Genomic DNA, 19,292 nt, shown 5'->3' on the forward strand with positions numbered 1-19,292 from the left:
TCTGCTGGATGCTGAGACTTGATTAGCAGGTTATTTGAACCCTGTCTATAATTAGGCTCCAATTGATGGTTTCCAGCAGTGTGTCACGCGCGATATAGAAACCTCCCCATTGGAGTCCCTGTTATATTTCCAAATACATCTTGGCTGACGGCCAAGTATTTTTTAAAATTCACCAGAATTCAGTCAGTAGTAATCTTGCCTCTGTGCCTGAAAGTTGCAAATTTACACTCCTCTCTGGAGACATTAGCAGAGAAACCATGTTTGACACTTGCAGTGCTGTATGAGAGAGAGGGCTATGCTCTCAGTGATGGTATGTTTTGGATGACGCCTTCATTTTCTACTTTCTCTGGTTGATGTATAAGAATATGTGTTACTATTTCAACCAAAAACTTTCAGTGTCCTTGTTAATCGTTAGCCCTCATCTAGCATCTAGAGGTTGAGGGGTGACCTTATAGAGGTATATAAAATCATGAGGTGTATAGGGCAGGTGAAAGGCTGGTGGCTCAGTGGTTAGCACTGCTGCATCACAGTACCAAGGACCCAAGTTCCATTCCAGCCTCGGGTGACTGTCTGTGTGGAGTTTGCACATTCTCCCCGTGTCTGTGTGGGTTTGCTCCAGTTTCCTCCCATCATCCAAAGATGTGCTGGTCAGGTGAATTGGCCATGCTAAATTGCCCATAGTGTTAGGTGCATTAGTCAGAGGGAAATGGGTCTGGATGGTTTACTCTTCGGAGGTTTGGTGTGGACTGGTTGGGCCAAAGGGTCTGTTTCCACACTGTAGGGAATCTAATCTTTTCCCTAGGGTGGGGGATTTCAAGACTGTGGGGGCATATTTTAAGGTGAGGGGAGAAAGATTTAAGAAAAAGTCATGAGCTGCAATGTTTTTACAGAGAGCTGTTCGTGTGTGGAATGAACTTCCAGAAGAACATTAAAGAGACATTCAGATAAGTTCAAGAATAAGAAATGTTTGTAGGGATATGGGACTAGTTTAGTTTGGGACTATGGTCAGCATGGACAGGTTGGAATGAAGGGTCTGTTTATATGGTGTATGTCTCCATGGCTGTATTAAATCAGATTGTCCCAGTGCAGTTTGTGGGATCTTGCAGTGCACAAATTGGTGTTGCTTTTCCTACATTGTAATGTAGACTACACTAAGGAGTTGAATGTTCAAAAGTTGTGAAAGATGCTATGTAAATGCAAGTCTTTCTTTCATTTTGATCCAGGAGGCCTCATATTTGACAAACATTAGTTTTCCTCAATAGCATCAACAACAACTTGCATGCGAGTAACAGTTTTTAAACTCATGAAGATCCCCAGGCACTTCACGGGAATGTTATACAACAATACTTTTACATCGAGCCACATAAAGAGACATTAGTACAGGTGAGCAAAGATCTGTACAGAGACATACAGGAACTAATGCATTTACCATGAAAGAAATCCCAAATTACAACCAGTAACTGCTGGAAAACAATGAAGATAATACATTGTGGTCTTCTGTCCTCGCTGATCCCACAATGCTCCATAATTTGCAACATGCTTGTTTGCTAATCTTCACAGTCTTCCCATCCGTAGGGAATGGTATGGAATGTTGGAAGGATACTGCAAACTGATTAGCCACCTACTTTGGCCATGTGAGCACTCTTGCATAATCCTGAAGTCCTCAGTGGGACTTGATGTCCGTACCTATGGCTCAGAGATAACAGTGCTATTCGGTTAAAGGCTCAGTGGAGTACAATACTCTGTCTTTATTAGATTGCCTGTAAGGTAGCCCCCTGCAATGTGTGCCTCCTGACTGAGCTCACACAACTACAGGAAGCTAGAAAGTATTATGTACAGTATTGCATTTCCATTCAAACATCACCCTTCTCATCCAAACAAATTAAATTTCTGTGTTGCATCATTAACATTGTGAGTTACCCCTGTTATTTAGCTGCAGTCTGTTTCGTTGTTTACTTTTCCTTTTCAGAGATGTATTGCAGCTTTCAGCAGCTCGGAATATTTCTGCGTTCCTCTTTTAGTAGCTATGCTTCTATTGCAGCTCTTCAACTCTCAGTCTCAGCTCTACTTATGGCACCATGTTACAAGCTTAATGGAGTATGATATTGTTTGCACTCTGTCTTGATTGGTATTGTCTGCAAGATGGCTGTCTGTGATGAGCACATCATGGCAGAGGTCACATGATTACCACAGGCGGGGTAGCACATTTTGTGCAGCATTGAATTTTTATCCAAACATATCCCCTGATGTCCCTTGACTGCGATGGAAAGACCAAACTACATCTTCTATTTCCAATAGAGGGAGCACAAGAGCAGTTTAAATGTGTGAGGTACAATTAGCCAAGAGATTGTGTCTTCTCTTAATTGAGGATTGATGGAGTGTTTGAATGATGAGTAATAACCAGGGATTCCTCTACACTCCAGTTCAGAACCCTGGTAGTGGGCTTGGCAAGGCATTAAATGTAATCTTCCAGGACATGGAGAAGGAAAATGCTCTTACAGCACTGGCCAAGGATGGTGGGAATCTACTGGTATGATTAGAAAATGGCACTTGACAGGTTAGCTGTTTTGTTGGAGATTGCGACTTCCCAATGCAGCTCCCCTGAAATTTCCTACCACCTCCCCCTTTCTCCACTTCCCACCTTCTCTGGATCCATCTCTAACAAGCTGGGAATATTCAGCCCTAAAAGACATTTGAATGACAAAATGTTAAGTCCGTTCCAATAGTATAATGCCCCCTCTCCCCATAGCTAATGTGCAAAGTCAGTGTGATTTCTTCAGATTGTTCGAGTGTGCAATTTAGTGGTTCTGCCCCAACTGTTAGTATCTGAAAATGTATTGAACAAGTAACTGTTTGCACCCATGTAACACAGGCTAGGGCCCTGAAGTATTTGTGCAGAGATGGAACTTGTGTTTGGGTCTCAAAAGTCCATTATAACTTGAATGTCAGGGTGTAAAAAGTGAAATGACATTTGAGCTGGATCATATTGATAGGTAAATACTTATTTCCTCTTGTTTTAAATAGCAAAACGATTATTTAAATAAAGATTTACCCCATTCAAAGCCAAGAGAGCCTGCATTATAATTTGTGATATGTTCTAACAGACTTACATTGTAGCTATTTCAACCTGAATAAATTGTTCCCATTCCATTCACTCTTAAATCACAAAAAGCCACAAAGCAATATCAATGAAACTAAATTGTCACCTCCCCCTTTGCTGTCCAGTTGATGATGACCTGGACACCTTGGGCATTCTGCTCATTATTAGCACCTACAAGACCAGCTGTCCTGTCCCTTAACTCTCTCTCCACCCTGTGACACCACAACACTCAGCCAGCCTGTGTTCAGTACCTCCCACTGAGGAGGGAGATTGTAAATCAGGCTGGGGGAGTTGAAGATTCAACCCAGGTCCCACTAGGGGACAACACCAGGGAGTTACCGGCTGTGGATTTAAACCAGGACAGTACCATTTGGCTTTCATTGCATTTTGAGGCCACCTAATGAGATTGGAAGACCAATTGCAACCCAGCTTACTGCTACATTGCAAGGCCTCCTTTCTCTTTGTTTGGTTTGCCTCCCGTATATTGACGACAATAATGAACGACTTTCCACTCAGACCTACCAGGATCAGCATCTCACTGTGGCAGCTTGATCTGGTTTGCTGTTTGAGTTAACTGTACCATAAATTGATCCAACAGAAATCTGGTGATTGATTTTGCTTTCCTTTACACAAGCTAATTAATCATCTAGAAGTTTCCACTTCTTGCTTTCACGAGGCACTGATACTTTTCGCACCAAGTTAACCTTTAGTGGGAATGCTTTGCAAAGCAAGGTAAGTGAACACCTGTTCGGATTGTTCTGTTTATTGTATTGGAGGCATTAACACATTCTAAACTAAATAGAGATTAATTGTTTATAGCAAACACAAACTAAAGAAGGCATCTAACTTCTTATCCATTTATTATCTACTATTTATTCCCTCCAGAGACTTGTGTTGAAGGCTGACAGGGAGTACTGCATTGTTGGTGATGCCATCGTTCAGTTGAAACATTAAACCTAAGTCCGTCTGCCTTCTCCTGTGATGTAAAATACCTAAGGCACTTGTTTGAACAGGAGCAGGGGAATTATTCCTAATGCCTTGCTCAACATTTATCCTTCCAGCAACATCCCAATGCAGATTGCTGTTTGCAGGAGCTTGCTGCATGTAAATTGATTGCTGCATTTGAACATATCCCTTCAAAACTACTTGTCAGCTGTAAAGTGATTTGATACTGCCTTGTAGCTCATCGTTATAAGCCATATAATTATTGCAAAATTATCTAAATGCAAGACTTCCTTTTTAAAACAAGGAATCCCTTCTGATGAGAACTTGGTCCCTACTCCCATTGAAGAAGCTTTAAGTCTGATTCATCCAATGACTTATTACCCCTTTCCCCAGAGGAATTCCTTGTTGCGAATTTCTGTGCCTTGGTTCTGGAACTTTTGTAAACTTTGACTTATTGAACAAGCTTTGCAACCTTAAAAAGTAACTGGACTTCACTCTGCTTGAATTGACAGTGAAGCCTCTGCATGTCCAATTATTCTTCATTACGAAGGTACACTCAAAGGGAACACTGCAGTCTCCCGGTCTGTACTGTCCACTTCTTCCTTTTTATATACTTAAAGATATGTAAAAGAGCACACACTGAGCAGCTCACTATGCAGAATCAGCATCTCACTATGCAGCTTTCATGCAACTTGATCTGATTCACACAGCAAACCACGCAGCAAAGTGTGGTTGATTCTCAATTGCCCTCTGGGCATTTAGGGATGGGTAACAAATGCTGACCTAGTCAGCGGTGCCCACATCCTGTGAATGAATCAAATAAAATTACAACAGCGGTCACAAAGTCACTCCCTCTCACTCATGCTGTGCTCTTGTGTCTAGCTGTGAACTAAGTGCCTAGCATAACCAATCAGGAGTCATACATGTCTGATGGTCACCAGCTATCAATGCTGTAAATGGCAGGAGGACACATTTGTGTTCAGAAATATCCCACATACAGTTAGAGTCATAGAGTTATAGAGATGTATAGCACGGAAACAGACTCTTTGGCCTAACTCGTCCATGCCAACCAGATATCCTAAATTAATCTAGTCCCAATTGCCAGCATTTGGCCCATATCCCTTCAAACCTTTACTATTCATATACCCATCTAGATACCTTTTAAATGCTGTATTGTACCAGCCTTCACCACTTGCTCTGGCAGCTCATTCCACACACGCACCACCCTCTGCATGAAAAAGTTGCACCTTAGGTCCTTTTTAAATCTTTCCCCTCTCACCTTAAACTTATACTCTCTAGTTTTGGACTCCCACTACCCTGGGGAAAAGACCATGACTATTTACCCTATCCATGCCCCTCAGCCTCCAACTCGCCAGGGATAACATCCCCAGCCTATTCAGCCTTTCCCTATAGCTCAAATCCTCCAACCCTGGCAACATCCTTGTAAATCTTTTCTGAATCCTTTCAAGTTTCACAATATCCTTCCTATAGCAGAAATCAGAATTATACACAGTATTCCAAAAGTGACCTAACCAATGTCCTGTACAGCCGTAACATGCCCTCCCAACTGCTATGCTCAATGCACTGACTAATAAAGGAAAGCACACCAAATGCCTTCTTCATTTTCCTATCTACCTGCAACTCTACTTGCAAGAAACTATGAACCTGCACCCCAAGGTCACTTTGTTTAGCAACACTCCCCAGGACTTTACCATTCAGAAGAGTGGTATGGAATCTTTTATGTTCATTTAGCACAGACAGGATTCTTTGGTTTAAAACCAAAGGTTTTTTGTTTTTTTGGTAAAAATGTCGACCTTGCAGATATTTTTTAACCAAGCTGGTCAGACATATTATGGGAGTTGATCTTCTGGCCCAGAAATAGGGACACCATAACTGTGCCCCAAGAGCCCAAACACAGGCCTTGACAGCCTGGGTGACTGGCTGAGCAGTATGCTGGAATCAGGCTCACCTGGAATTCTTGCACAGTGGCTAGCACGTGAAGAAGATCAAGCCTTCCATAACACTCTGGAGAGCTCAGAGTCCACACTGCTCATTCAATCTGTTTTTTTAAAGTTTCATTCACAATGTGAAAGCTGAAATGATTGCAAAAACCTGTTACCTGATGGAGCCACTTATGGAGGAAGGAGTGTATGATCCATTAGGATATGATCAGACTAAAAGCACAATAGCGGGAGATCCAGTGATCCACTTCACTTTTTTTTATATGTAAAGCATTCTTTTCACTAGGCAGTTCCCAGCAGCAATTCATTTCGATAATTCTCACCAACACAAGAATGCAACTTTCAAATGGAACTCTTTATTGAGAGGAGACATTATATTATCCTCAAAAATGTGCAGCTTATATTTAAATTCTGCAAAACAGAATTGTATTAAACTCTTCTGTAAATGCCTGATTAAGCTTACCCAGAATTGCCAGTGAGAAAATATGTAATACTCTCAGCCATGGATGTATAGGCCACTGTTTCTACTCACAATTGCATGTGGTGCAACAAATGAAAGCCAGCATCATATTTATAGACAAATGATTAATATTTTTTGTGAGTAAAGGAAGCTTTGCACTGCATTGGCCTTAATCTATGACTTGGGAGTACTTGATATTGCCTGATATGACACACATTCCAATTGTCAGGACTTCTGTTGATTACCTTGAGACAAACAAAAGATCTCACAAAACACATTTAGATTAGATTCCTTACAGTGTGGAAACAGGCCCTTCTGCCCAACCAGTCCACACCAACCCTCCGAAGAGTAATCCACCCAGACCCATTTCCCTCTAACTAATGCACCTAACACTATGGGCAATTTAGCATGGCCAATTCACCTGACCTGCACATCTTTGGACTGTGGGAGGAAACCGGAGCACCCGGAGGAAACCCACGAAGAGAATGTGCAAACTCCACACAGACAGTCACCCGAGGCTGGAATCGAACCTGGGTCCCTGATGCTGTGAGGCAGCAGTGCTAACCACTGAGCCACCGTGCCACCCACTTAGTGAAGTAAGACCAATTTGATAACTGGAATTATACAGGTTGTTAGATCTACACTGTTTGGAGCAAGTGGATGGATTGTGAGTGAGAAACAAACCCAGCATAATTTAATTTCCAAATGCATTCTAAATTCCACGGCTGATTTCTCGTCCCTTCATAGGGGTGTAAGGTTGGCCAGTCACTAATTGACGGAAATTGGTGGAAAGAGCTGTACAATATCCCACACAGCTGCCCACTTATTCCTCACAACTGCTCCGATATCTCCCACAGCTATCCCGATATCCCAAACAGCTATCCAGATATTCCCACACAGCTATCCAGATATCCTACACAGCTGCCTAACCATCCCGTAGCCCAGGTGAGGCATGGATCATTGGAAGTCAGAGTTGTTCAGGCTGAGATCAAGTCAGGTTATCCATTTATCTTTGATTTGATATTATAGTTGGACTAAGTTAAGCTTAAGAGTAAAAATGGCAGGGGATCTCAAATCCGTGTTATGGTCCTTTTGCTCATTGTGGGAGCTCAGGAACACGGCTGTTGTCCCTGATTCCTTCATGTGCAGGAAGTGTGTCCAGCTGCAGCTCTTGTTAGACCGCATGACGGCTCTGGAGCTGCGGATGGACTCACTCTGGAGCATCCGCGATTCTAGGGAGGTGGTGGATAGCACATTTAGCAAATTGGTCACACAGCAGATTAGGATTGCTGAAGAAGAAAGGGAACAGGTGACCAAAAGGCAGAGAAAGAGCAGGAAGGTAGTGCAGGTGACCCCTGCAGTCATCTCCCTCCAAAACAGGTATATTGTTTTGCATACTGTTGGGGGTAGATGATTCACCAGGGGAAGCAGCAGTAGCCAGGTTCATGGCTCTGTGGCTGGCTCTGCTGTACAGAGAGGTGGGAGAAAGTGTGGGAAGGGCTATAGTCATAGGGGATTCAGTTGTAAGGGGAGTAGATAGGCAGTTCTGTGGTCAAAAACAAAACTCCCGATTGGTATGTTGTCTCCCAGGTGCACGGGTCAGGGATGTCTCAGATTGGCTGCAGGGGGAGGGTGAACAGCTAGTTATCATGGTGCATAAAGGCACCAATGATATAATTAGATTAGATTAGATTACAGTGTGGAAACAGGCCCTTCAGCCCAACAAGTCCACACCGACCCGCCGAAGCGAAACCCACCCATACCCCTACATTTACCCCTTACCTAACACTATGGGCAATTTAGTATGGCCAATTCACCTGACCCTGCACATCTTTGGACTGTGGGAGGAAACCGGAGCACCCGGAGGAAACCCACGCAGACACGGGGAGAACGTGCAAACTCCACACAGTCAGTCGCCTGAGGCGGGAATATAGGTTTAAAAAAAAAGGGATGATGTCCTACAAGCAGAATTTAGGGAGTTAGGAGCTAAATTAAAAAGTAGGACCTCAGAGGTAATCTCAGTATTGCTACCAGTGCCACATACTAGTCAGAGTAGAAATGAAAGAATAGGCAGGATGAATGCATGGCTTTTTGGGACATTGGGTTCAGTTCTAGGGAAGGTGGGACTATTACAAATTGGACGGTCTACAGCTGGGCCAGACTGGTACCAATGTTCTTGAGGGTGTTTTTGTTAATGCTGTTAGGGAGGGTTTAAACTAATGTGGCAGGGGGATAGGAACCAAATGAGGAGGTTAGTGAACAATAAAGAGGTAGTAACTAAAGCCTGTAAGGAACTAGATAATGAAGTCAACGTGACTAAGGGGAAGAGGAGGCAGGGAGCAGACGATGAACACAAAGGGACAGGTGGTCTGAGGTGCATTTGCTTTCATGCAAGAAGTGTAGTAGGTAAGACAGATGAATTTAGGGCTTGGATTACCACTTGGGAGTATGACATTATTGCAATTACTGAGACTTGGTTAAGGAAAGGGCTTGATTGGCAATTAAAAATCCCAGGATTTCAATGCTTCAGGCAGGAGAGAGAGGGAGGAAAAAGGGGAGAGAGAAAATCACAGCTGCGCTGAATGAGGGCATTATACAGGAATTGAGCAGTGAGGCAATATGGGCAGAGCTCAGAAATAGGAAGGGTGCAGTAACAATGTTGGGGCTGTCCTACAGGCCTCCCAACAGCGAGCAGGAGATAGAGGTGCAAATATGTAAACAGATTATGGAAAGATGTAGGAGCAAAAGGATGGTGGTGATAGGAGATTTTAATTTTCTCAACTTTGATTGGGATTCACTTAGTGTTAGAGATCCAGATGAAGCAGAATGTGTAAGCAGCATCCAGGAGGGTTTTCTAGAGCAGTAGGTAAATTGTCCAACTCAGGAAGGGGCCATACTGGACCTGGTGTTGGGGAATCAGTCCAGCCAGGTGATTGAAGTTTCACTAGGGGATTACTTTGGGAATAGTGAACACAATTCCATAAGTTTTAGAATAATAATGGACAAAGACAAAGGTGGTCCTAAAGGAAGACGCTAAATTGGGGGAAGGCCAACTATAACAAAATTTAGCAGGAGCTAGAGAATGTAGATTGGGAGCAGTTGTTTGAAGGTACATCCACATTTGATATGTGGGAGGCTTTTAAAGAGAGTGCAGAACAGATATGTCCCTGTGAAAATGAAAGATAGAAATGGCAAGATTAAGGAACCATGGATAGCAGGTGAAATTATAAGACTGGCTTAGAGGTAAAAGGAAGCATACATAAGGTCTAGGCAACTGAAGACCGATGAAGCTTTGGAAGAATATTGGAAATGTAAGACCAATCTGAAATGAGGAATTAAGAGGGCTAAAAGGGGTCATGAAATATCTTTAACAACCAGGGTTAAGGAAAATCCCAAAGCCTCCTATTCATAGATAAGGAGCAAAAGGGTACTAGAGAAAGGATTGACCCACTCAAGGACAAAGGAGGAAAGTTATGCATGGAGTCAGAGAAAATGGGTGAGATTCTTAATGAGTACTTTGCATCGGTATTCGCCAAGGAGAGGGACATGATGGATGTTGAGTTTAGGGATAGATATTTGATTACTCTCAGTCAAATTGGCATAAGGAGGGAGGTAGTGTTGGGTATTTTAAAAGGCATTAAGGTGGATAAGTCCCCAGGTCTGGATGGGATCAATCCCAGGTTACTGAGGGAAGGGGCAGAGGAAATAGTTGGGGCCTTAACAGATATCTTTGCAGCATCCTCGAATATGGGTGAGGTCCCAGAGGACTGGAGAATTGCAAATGTTGTCCCCTTGTTTAAGAAGGGTAGCAAGGATACGCCAGGTAATTATAGACTGATGAACCTGACTTCAGTGGTAGGGACGCTGCTGGAGAAGATACTGAGGGATTGGGTCTATTTACATTTGAAAGAAAATGGGCTTATCAGTGATAAGCAACATAGTTTTGTGCGGGGAAGATCATGTCTTACTAACTTAATAAAATTCTTTGAAAAAGTGACAAGGTTGGTTGATGAGGGAAGGGCTGTGGATGTCATATACACAGACTTCAGTAAGGCATTTGATAAGGTTCCACATGGGAGGACTGATGGAGAAAGTGAAGTCTCATGGGATCCAGGATGTACTAACTGGATGGATAGAGAACCTGGCTGGGCAGCACGAGACAGAAAGTAGTAGGTTTAGAGTGCCTACAGTATGGACACAGCCCAACAGGCCCACACTGACCCTCTGAACAGTAACCCACCCAGACCCATTCCCCCTACCCTATATTTACCCCTGAATAATGCACCTAACACTATGGGCAATTTAGCATGGCTAATCCACCTGACTTGCACATCTTTGGACTGTGGAAGGAAACTCATACATGCACGAGAAGAACGTGCAAACTCCACACAGACAGTCACCCGAGGCTGGAATCGAACTCAGGTTCCTGGCGCTGTGAGGCAGCGGTGCTAACCACTGAACCACCGTACCGTCGAAGGGAGTTTCTCAAAATGGAAAACTGTGACCAGTGTTCCAGAGGGATCCGCGCTGGGACCACTGTGGTTTGTGAGAAATGAAAATGATCTAGAGGAAGGTATAGGTGGTCTTATTAGCGAGTTTGCAAATGACACTAAGATTGGTGGAGTAATAGATAGTGAAGGGGATTGTCAGAAAATACAGCAGAATATAGATAGGTTGGAGAGTTGGGTGGAGAATTGGCAGATGGAGTTCAATCTGGGCAAATGCGAGGTGATGCATTTTGGACAATCTAATTCAAGAGCGAACAATATGGTAAATGGAAAAGCCCTGGGGAAAATTGATGTAGAGAGAGATCTGGGTGTTCAGGTCCATTGTACCCTGAAGGTGACAACGCAGGTCAATAGAGTGGTCAAGAAGGCATACGGTATGCTTTCCTTCATCAGACAGGGTATTGAGTACAAGAGGTGGCAGTTGTATAAGAGTTTGGTTTGGCCACAATTGTAATACTGCATACAGTTCTGGTCACCACATTACTAAAAGGAAGTGGATGCTTTGGAGAGGGTGCAGAGGCTGTTCACTAAGGTGTTGGCTGGTATGGAGGGTGCTAGCTATGAAGAGAGGTTGAGTAGATTAGGATTATTTTCATCAGAAAGACAGAGGTTGAGGGGGACCTGATTGAGGTTGAACAAAATCATCAGAGGAATAGACAGGGTGGATATCAAGAAGGTTTTTCCCAGACTGGGGGATTCAATTACTTAGGGATGATGAGTCCAAGATGAGAGGGGAAAGGTTTAGGGGAGATATGTGTGGAAAGCTCTTTACATAGAGGGTGATGGATGCCTGGAACACTTTACCAGCGGAGGTTATAGAAGCTGGCATGGTAGCATCATTTAAGATGTATCTAGACAGATACATGAATGGGCAGGGAGCAAAAGGATACAGACCTTTAGAAAATAGGTGGCAGGTTTTTTTTTTTTAGATTAGATTACTTACAGTGTGGAAACAGGCCCTTCGGCCCAACAAGTCCACACCGACCCGCCGAAGCGCAACCCACCCATACCCCTACCTTTACCCCTTTAACCTAACACTACGGGCAATTCAGCATGGCCAATTCACCTGACCCGCACATCTTTGGACTGTGGGAGGAAACCGGAGCACCCGGAGGAAACCCACGCAGACACGGGGAGAATGTGCAAACTCCACACAGTCAGTCGCCTGAGTCAGGAATTGAACCCGGGTCTACAGGCGCTGTGAGGCAGCAGTGCTAACCACTGGGCCACCAGAGGATCTGGATCAGCACAGGCTTGGAGGGCCGAAGGGCCTGTTTCTGTGCTGTAATTTTCTTTGTTCTTTGTTCATCCAAAAAAAGCGGAACCTCTCTTGATGACAACCACAATCAACTCCATACCTGTCTGTCCCACTTAAAGTCTTAGAAGGTATCTTCAGTTAAAGTCACAAATGGAATCTTGTTGTCAGGTAACACTCACTAACCCAGGCCATCACTTTATTACATCCCTTGTTCCTATAATAATTTTTATGTGCCTGTGTGTGTTAGCGTGAGTGTGTTATCATGCACATGCACCTATATGTGTGAGTGTGTGTGGGAGTGCCTGTATGAGGAGAGAGTGTGTGTGTGTGTGTATATGTGTGTGGGAATGCCTGTATGAAGAGAGAGAGAGTGTATGTGTGTGAGTGCCTGTATGAAGAGAGAGTGTATGTGTGTGTGTGTGTGTGAGTGCCTGTATGAAGAGAGAGTGTATGTGTGTGTGTGTGTGGGAGTGCCTGTATGAGGAGAGATGTGTGTGTGTACATCTGTGTGTGGGAGTGCCTGTATGAGGAGAGAGTGTGTGTGTGTGTGTGTATATGTGTGTGTGAGTGTCTGTATGAAGAGAGAGAGAGTGTCTGTGTGTGTGTGTTGTGTGGGAGTGCTGTATGAGGAGAGAGAGTGTATGTGTGTGTGTGTGAGTGCCTGTATGAGGAGAGAGTGTGTTTGTGTGTATATGTGTGTGGGGGTGCCTGTATGAGTTACAGAGAGTGAGTGTGTGGGAGTGCCTGTATGAGGAGAGTGTGTGTGTGTGCATGTGTGTGTGTGGGAGTGCCTGTATGAGGAGAGAGAGAGTGTGTGTGTGGGAGTGTCTGTATGAGGGGAAAGTGTGTGTGTGTGCATGTGTGTGTGTGGGAGTGCCTGTATGAGGAGAGATGTGTGTGTGTACATGTGTGTGTAGGAGTGCCTGTATGAGGAGAGTGTGTGTGTGTGTGGGAGTGCCTGTATGAGGAGAGAGAGTGTGTGTGCCTGTGTGAGGAGAGAGTGTGTGTGTGTGTTTGTATGAGGGGAAAGTGTGTGTGTGTACATGTGTGTGTGGGAATGCCTGTATGAGGAGAGAGTGTGTTTGTGTGTGGGAATGCCTGTATGAAGAGAGAGTGTGTGTGTATGTTTGTGTGGGAGTGCTTGTATGAGGAGAATGTGTGTGTGTGTGTGTGGGAGTGCTGTATGAGGAGAGAGTGTGTGTGTGTGGGAGTGCTGTATGAGGAGAGAATGTGTGTGTGTATGTGTGTGTGGGAGTGCCTGTATGAAGAGAGAGTGTGTATTTGTGTGTGTGTGTGGGAGTGCCTGTATGAGGAGAGAGTGTGTGTGTGTGGGGGAATGCCTGTATGAGGAGAATGTGTGTGTGTGTGAGAGTGCCTGTATGAGGAGAGAGAGTGTGTGTGTGTGGGAGTGCCTGTATGAGGAGAGAGTGTGTGTGTGTGTGTGGGAGTATCTGTATGAGGGGAAAGTGTGTGTGTGTGTATGTGGGAGTGCCTGTATGAGGAGAGAGTGTGTGTGTGTGCATGTGTGTGTGTGGGAGTGCCTGTATGAGGAGAGAGTGTGTATGTGTGTGTGTGGGAGTGCCTGTATGAGGAGAGAGTGTGTGTGTGGGAGTGCCTGTTTGAGGAGAGAGAGTGTGTGTGTGTATATGTGGGAATGCCTGTATGAGGAGAGAGAGAGTGTGTGTGTGGATGTGCCTGTATGAGCGACAGAGAGTGTATGTGTGTGTGGACATGTGTGTGTGTGTGCTTGTTCGAGTGAGAGAGAGAGGGAGTGCTTTTGTGCCTGTGATCCAGCCTTGCGTACAAAGGCAGAGGATCTAGAATTCTGTTCCTGGATTTGAGTACAAAATGTAGACACACCCTCCAGCATTGCAGAGACAGAATGCTCAACTTGCAACGGTGCCATCTGTCAGACAAGACATGATACTTGGTCAATGATATGTCCCTCAATCAAATCAAAACATCTTCTGCTAATGATCACATTCTTGTTTGTGGGAGCTTGCTGTGCATGAATTGGCTGCCACATTTCTTACAGAACAATAACAATCACCATGAGACCTTGGTGCTAGGCCTGGAACCCTATCGCCCCCATCCCCCAGCCAGCAACAATCTGACTCCAGCACAGTAGATCCCCAAGAACCCAGGCCCTAGTTATTGGACCGTGATATACACCCCTGTCCTGGGGTGACAGGGCTGCATTGATTGTAATGCACAATAGTATATCCTGAGGTTGTGAAGCTGCTATAAGTTCTTGACGCTTTTGCTTATTTATGAGTTACTGCCCTCCAGGTCAAACATGCTAACTGCTGGTTCACATACTCTCTCATTTCTACTGAGATTCACAGAGCTTTACAGACAGGAAAAAGTAAATCAACCACTCCCCAAGTGTTCCCTTATTTTCTCTTGTAACTGGTTCAGTTCTTGAGCTGAATACTAACCTTGCAGGCACTTTGGTGACTTTGCAACTGGTAATGAATAGTAGAATGTGATGCAAAATGTTAAGAGATTAGATGTGATTTAATAGGGCTGTGTCAGTGGATGCTGCATTGCAGACGTAGCGAGACCAGTGCTCTTCATTATGGGCTGGTGAAAAATTCATTCCTTCATTTATATTTTTAGAGCTAATTTGAAATTTGAGTTTGAGAAACCTATTGAACTTGCGTACATTCCTCTCGTTCTAAAGTGTCTCAAAATAAGATGGAACTTTGGAACAGTTCTCCATGCTCACCTTGTTTGGTATCAAGTACGACCAGACTCCTGGGATTCAGTCGGTAGCTCTCACACCTCCGAGATAGAGGTTTGTGGTTTCAACACCCACGCCAAAAGCTTAACAGTGACAATCAGGGCTTTTACACCAAGGCAGGATTGAAGCTCAGCTGCACAGCTGAAAGTGCCTTTTGTTTTACGAATGAGACATTAAATTGAGGTCTCGTCTGCTCTCAGTGAGGAGATGTTAAAAGATTCCCAGCCACTATTTTGAGAAAGAGCTGGAACGTCCTCCCTGGTGTCCTGATCCATATTAATCATTGAATCAACATGACCAAAATGAATGTCCAAGTCAAAAACACATCGTTGGCCATGGAGCTTGTGTATAATTTGGCTGCAGTATGTCCGACAGTAGAACAGAGATCAAAGTACTTCCTTGAAAAGTAGGTCGGGGCACCATAAGGTGCTATATGAATATACACTTCTTGGTTTTGGTCCTTGATAGGGTTAAGTTATTTTTCTTTACAGTTAATTGGTTGCATTGGAAGAAGTTTAAAATAGACTTTCCCATTTGGTATTAAAAAGACTTGACTGGAGGCTTCTTCCCAGCCTGTCAATTGTCTGCATTTTATAAACTGGCTGCACTGATGTGTGTAAAATATGATTGTATGACTGCCCGGAAGGGAGATTTTAACCTATTTTCTCTGGATTTCTTAGGAATTTGCCACCCTCTTTGTAGTTCTGAAGGTGCAAAACTAATCAAAACTTGGGATAAAATAAAACCTTACAAAATATTGTGGACTCTAGTTCGAAAATAAAACCATATAGAATATTGTGGACTCTAAGGGTACGTCAGGGCTTAAGCACATAAACTTGAGCTGCCTGGTATCTTGGCACAGCGATACTGACGGAGTGCTGCTTGGTCAGACCTGTTGATAAACTAAATGTCAGCTTGCTCACTTTAACTTAGAAAGAGTTCAGAACACTTTTCAGAGAACTGTTTCCCCCGCAATATTCTCACTTCTACAGACACCAGCAGAACAGATTATTTGCTCATTTGCTGTTCACTGGGGACTGTCTGTTACATTTTTACATCTACTTGTTGTCAACCTCCATAGTATGTAGCTGTGGAAGGTACACCACAATGTTGTTCCATTGACACTGCAGTCAGGCATACCCCAGATTGAATTAGAATCCACAGATGTGTGTTAAAGGCAAACTCAAGCACAATTACATTCTACATTCTTGGTTGAGATAGGTACTTGAGTCAGAAATAAATCTATAAATAACTACTGTACAAAACCCTATTATAGCAGATGCAAGTGTACATGTTATGTAAAATGCAATAAAAGAGGTATCCAGTTTCCACGGCAACAATTGTTGGCAGTTCTAATTCCTTTGTTATTTATGGTGGGAAATAGCTATTTGCTCTTTTTTCCCCATTCTGCACCATCATCATGATAAACCTTGAATGAGCTATCACTTCGGTCACTTTAGCAGAGCACGGTTAAAGGAGAAATGAATTAATTAGAACTGCCAAATATAATAGTTCGCCGAGAGAAATATCTATCCAGTTACTGGTGTCCATGTGCACTCCTTTGATCCATCCACTTCATGGTGTAAAGTTCCTCAGAAGGTATTTGTGGATCAGTGCTGTATTCCTTCAATGTTAGCCTTAAATGGTAATTTGACAAATTAATGTACGTTCTATTGCAAAAGCATAGCACACAATGGCACAGCAGAGAAGGAGCCCACTCAGCTGTGAAACCTGCTGTTATTTGAACATAATCAAGGTTAAATGTTAAACCTTGCCTAGCATTTTGGCAAACTCAGTTTTTCTTACAGCCTCCATTCAAAAATATAAAAAAATTATTCCTACCAGGAGGAACAGACAAAACATAGTTGAAGAGGCTAAAAGTCTGAGACAACAAAAATGAAGCAAAACATGATATAAATGCCAGTTTCTGAATAGCTATAAACTGTATAGCCGTTGGGAGGTCATGTTGCGGCTGTACAGGACATTGGTTAGACTACTTTTGGAATATTGTGTGCAATTCTGGTCTGCCTGCTATAGGAAATATGCTGTGAAACTTGAAAATGTTCAGAAAAGATTTACAAGGATATTGCCTTAGTTGGAGTGTTTGAGCTACAGGGAGAGGTTGAATAGGCTGGAGCTGTTTTCCCTGGAGCGTCGAAGGCTGAGGGGTGACCTTATAGAGGTTTAAAAAATCATGAGGGGCATGGATACAGTAAATGGACAAGGTCTTTTCCAGGGGTGGGGGAGTCCAGAACTAGAGGACACAGGTTTAGGATGAGAGGGTAAATTTTTAAAAGGGACCGAAGGGGCAACGTTTTCACACACAGAGGGTGGTGCGTGTATGCAATGATCTGCCAGAGGAAGTGGTGGAGGCTGGTACAATTACAACATTTAAAAAGCATCTGGATGGGTACATGAATAGGAAGGGTTTAGAGGGATTGGGCCAAGTGCTGGCAAATGGGACTCGATTAATTTAAAATATCTGGTTGGCATGGACAAGTTGGCCCGAAAGGTCTACTTCCATGCTGTACATCTCTATGACTCTGCTTCAAACTCCATTTGAGAAGAAAAGATCAAGAGTTTTCATCCATTGAAGAGAGGCTTAGAAGATGGGCAATAAATGTACCAGGGCACATAGATCGCCTTCACATTTTAAAGTCATATATTCTGCTCTTATTTTTATTTTTCCCTGATAAATTCTCATATTGATTGTTTCGGAAATTGCCAATATAAATGGTCTATGCTGTAATTATGTCCTCCCACCACTGTTTGTGCTGCAGCAAGGTCAGAAGCTGTCACAACACGGTACAGATTGTGAGATTAATTGAACAGCAATTGGCCACCATCCTTGGGGAAATAAAACTGAATTCAAAGTTCTGGCAATCTTTTGATGAAGTATTTGCTTTTTTCCATCATAAATTCAAATCTGGTACCATGTTAAGGAGATTGGCAGAGATGAGGGTTGAGATAGATACTTGAGTCTGGAATAAATATATAAGTAATTATAGTACAAAGTTCCATTATAGTAGATGGAGACATATATTATGTAAAATGTAACAATACAGGTATCCAGGGATGCCATCACATAAGCCAATCATATTGAAGTATTATAACAGGCAGCAAATGAGGAAGTAAATGCATTTGTTACTAATTAGGAGGAATATACCTCTTGGTTTTGCTGTGATAGTCACAGATTTTCAATAACTGCCCCAGTGTTATGTTTAACTTCATAAAAAAGATTATGTCCCAATATTCACTTTTATCTCCTCGTGTCTCTTACAAACTGGGCCAGAGAGGGGGAGAAATGTTTTTAAATTTCATCCTTCTACCTGTAAGGATTCCATTGCATGGCACTTCATGCAGTCCACCTTGTATCCTTACCTACTTGATGTCTCTGAGGGATCTGTCATAACTGTTTTGGCAACGTTGCTGATGATATCTTTTCAATGATCTACAGAATAGAGCTACCAACACTGATTCAACATGACCTCTCACATTCAACATGACCTCTCACTTCCAACTTCCCCTCCTTCTGACTCCTGCTACTGGTCACCCAATATGTCAATCATCATGAGCCTTGCCTTTTCAATATGTTGAAAACCTGATCGCCTGACTTTTTGTAAATTTTATAGAAAGTGGAATAGAGGTTGTGATTTACACATTATGAGCAGTAATAAATAAAACTTTAAAACTGCCCATTAGATGAAACAGATTGTATTTTTATCATGAATAAAAAGTTTGGGATTACACGTACATAAAGTTAGTTTTCCAGGGCTAGAGAGATTGTTCATAATAACTGTAAATTTTTTTGCTGTTATATTCCCAGTTGCATATTACAAAAAAAGCAAAGTTTTCCCAGGTGGAGCTGTTTAACAAAGATATTAAGACAAAAATGGGGATGTTTTCATCAGCTCAGTGATTCCAAAAAAAAAATGTTGTATCTGAGGACTTCAACCACACCCTTTTGTGGAGAAGAAGAGAATCCAGAAACTTCTGGAATTTCACATTGAATTGCACACATGAGGATGTGAGATCTTCCTGTCAGTTTCACTGTTATAAGTGATGGTGAGTATTGACAGTTTTGTTATAATTAAAACCACAAAATTAAAGCCAAAGAGTTGATATGAAGCAGTTCCATTATAAAGTAGACATAGGGATATAAAATGGAAAAGGAGTTTTTGGTAGGGGTGTAAGATTTTGAATACATTAACATAGAAAGATATTCTTAACTGTATATTGTAGTCATGCTGCTTTTTGATTTCTCTTTGGGATTGAAAGATCAGAGCCTTTCAAACGTCAAAAATAGTGGATCAGGAG

The sequence above is a fragment of the Chiloscyllium plagiosum genome, unplaced genomic scaffold, assembly GCF_037043375.1.
Source record: "Chiloscyllium plagiosum isolate Xiang-an unplaced genomic scaffold, Cpla_swu_hap1 HiC_scaffold_39, whole genome shotgun sequence".
Taxonomy (NCBI): Eukaryota; Metazoa; Chordata; class Chondrichthyes; order Orectolobiformes; family Hemiscylliidae; genus Chiloscyllium; species Chiloscyllium plagiosum.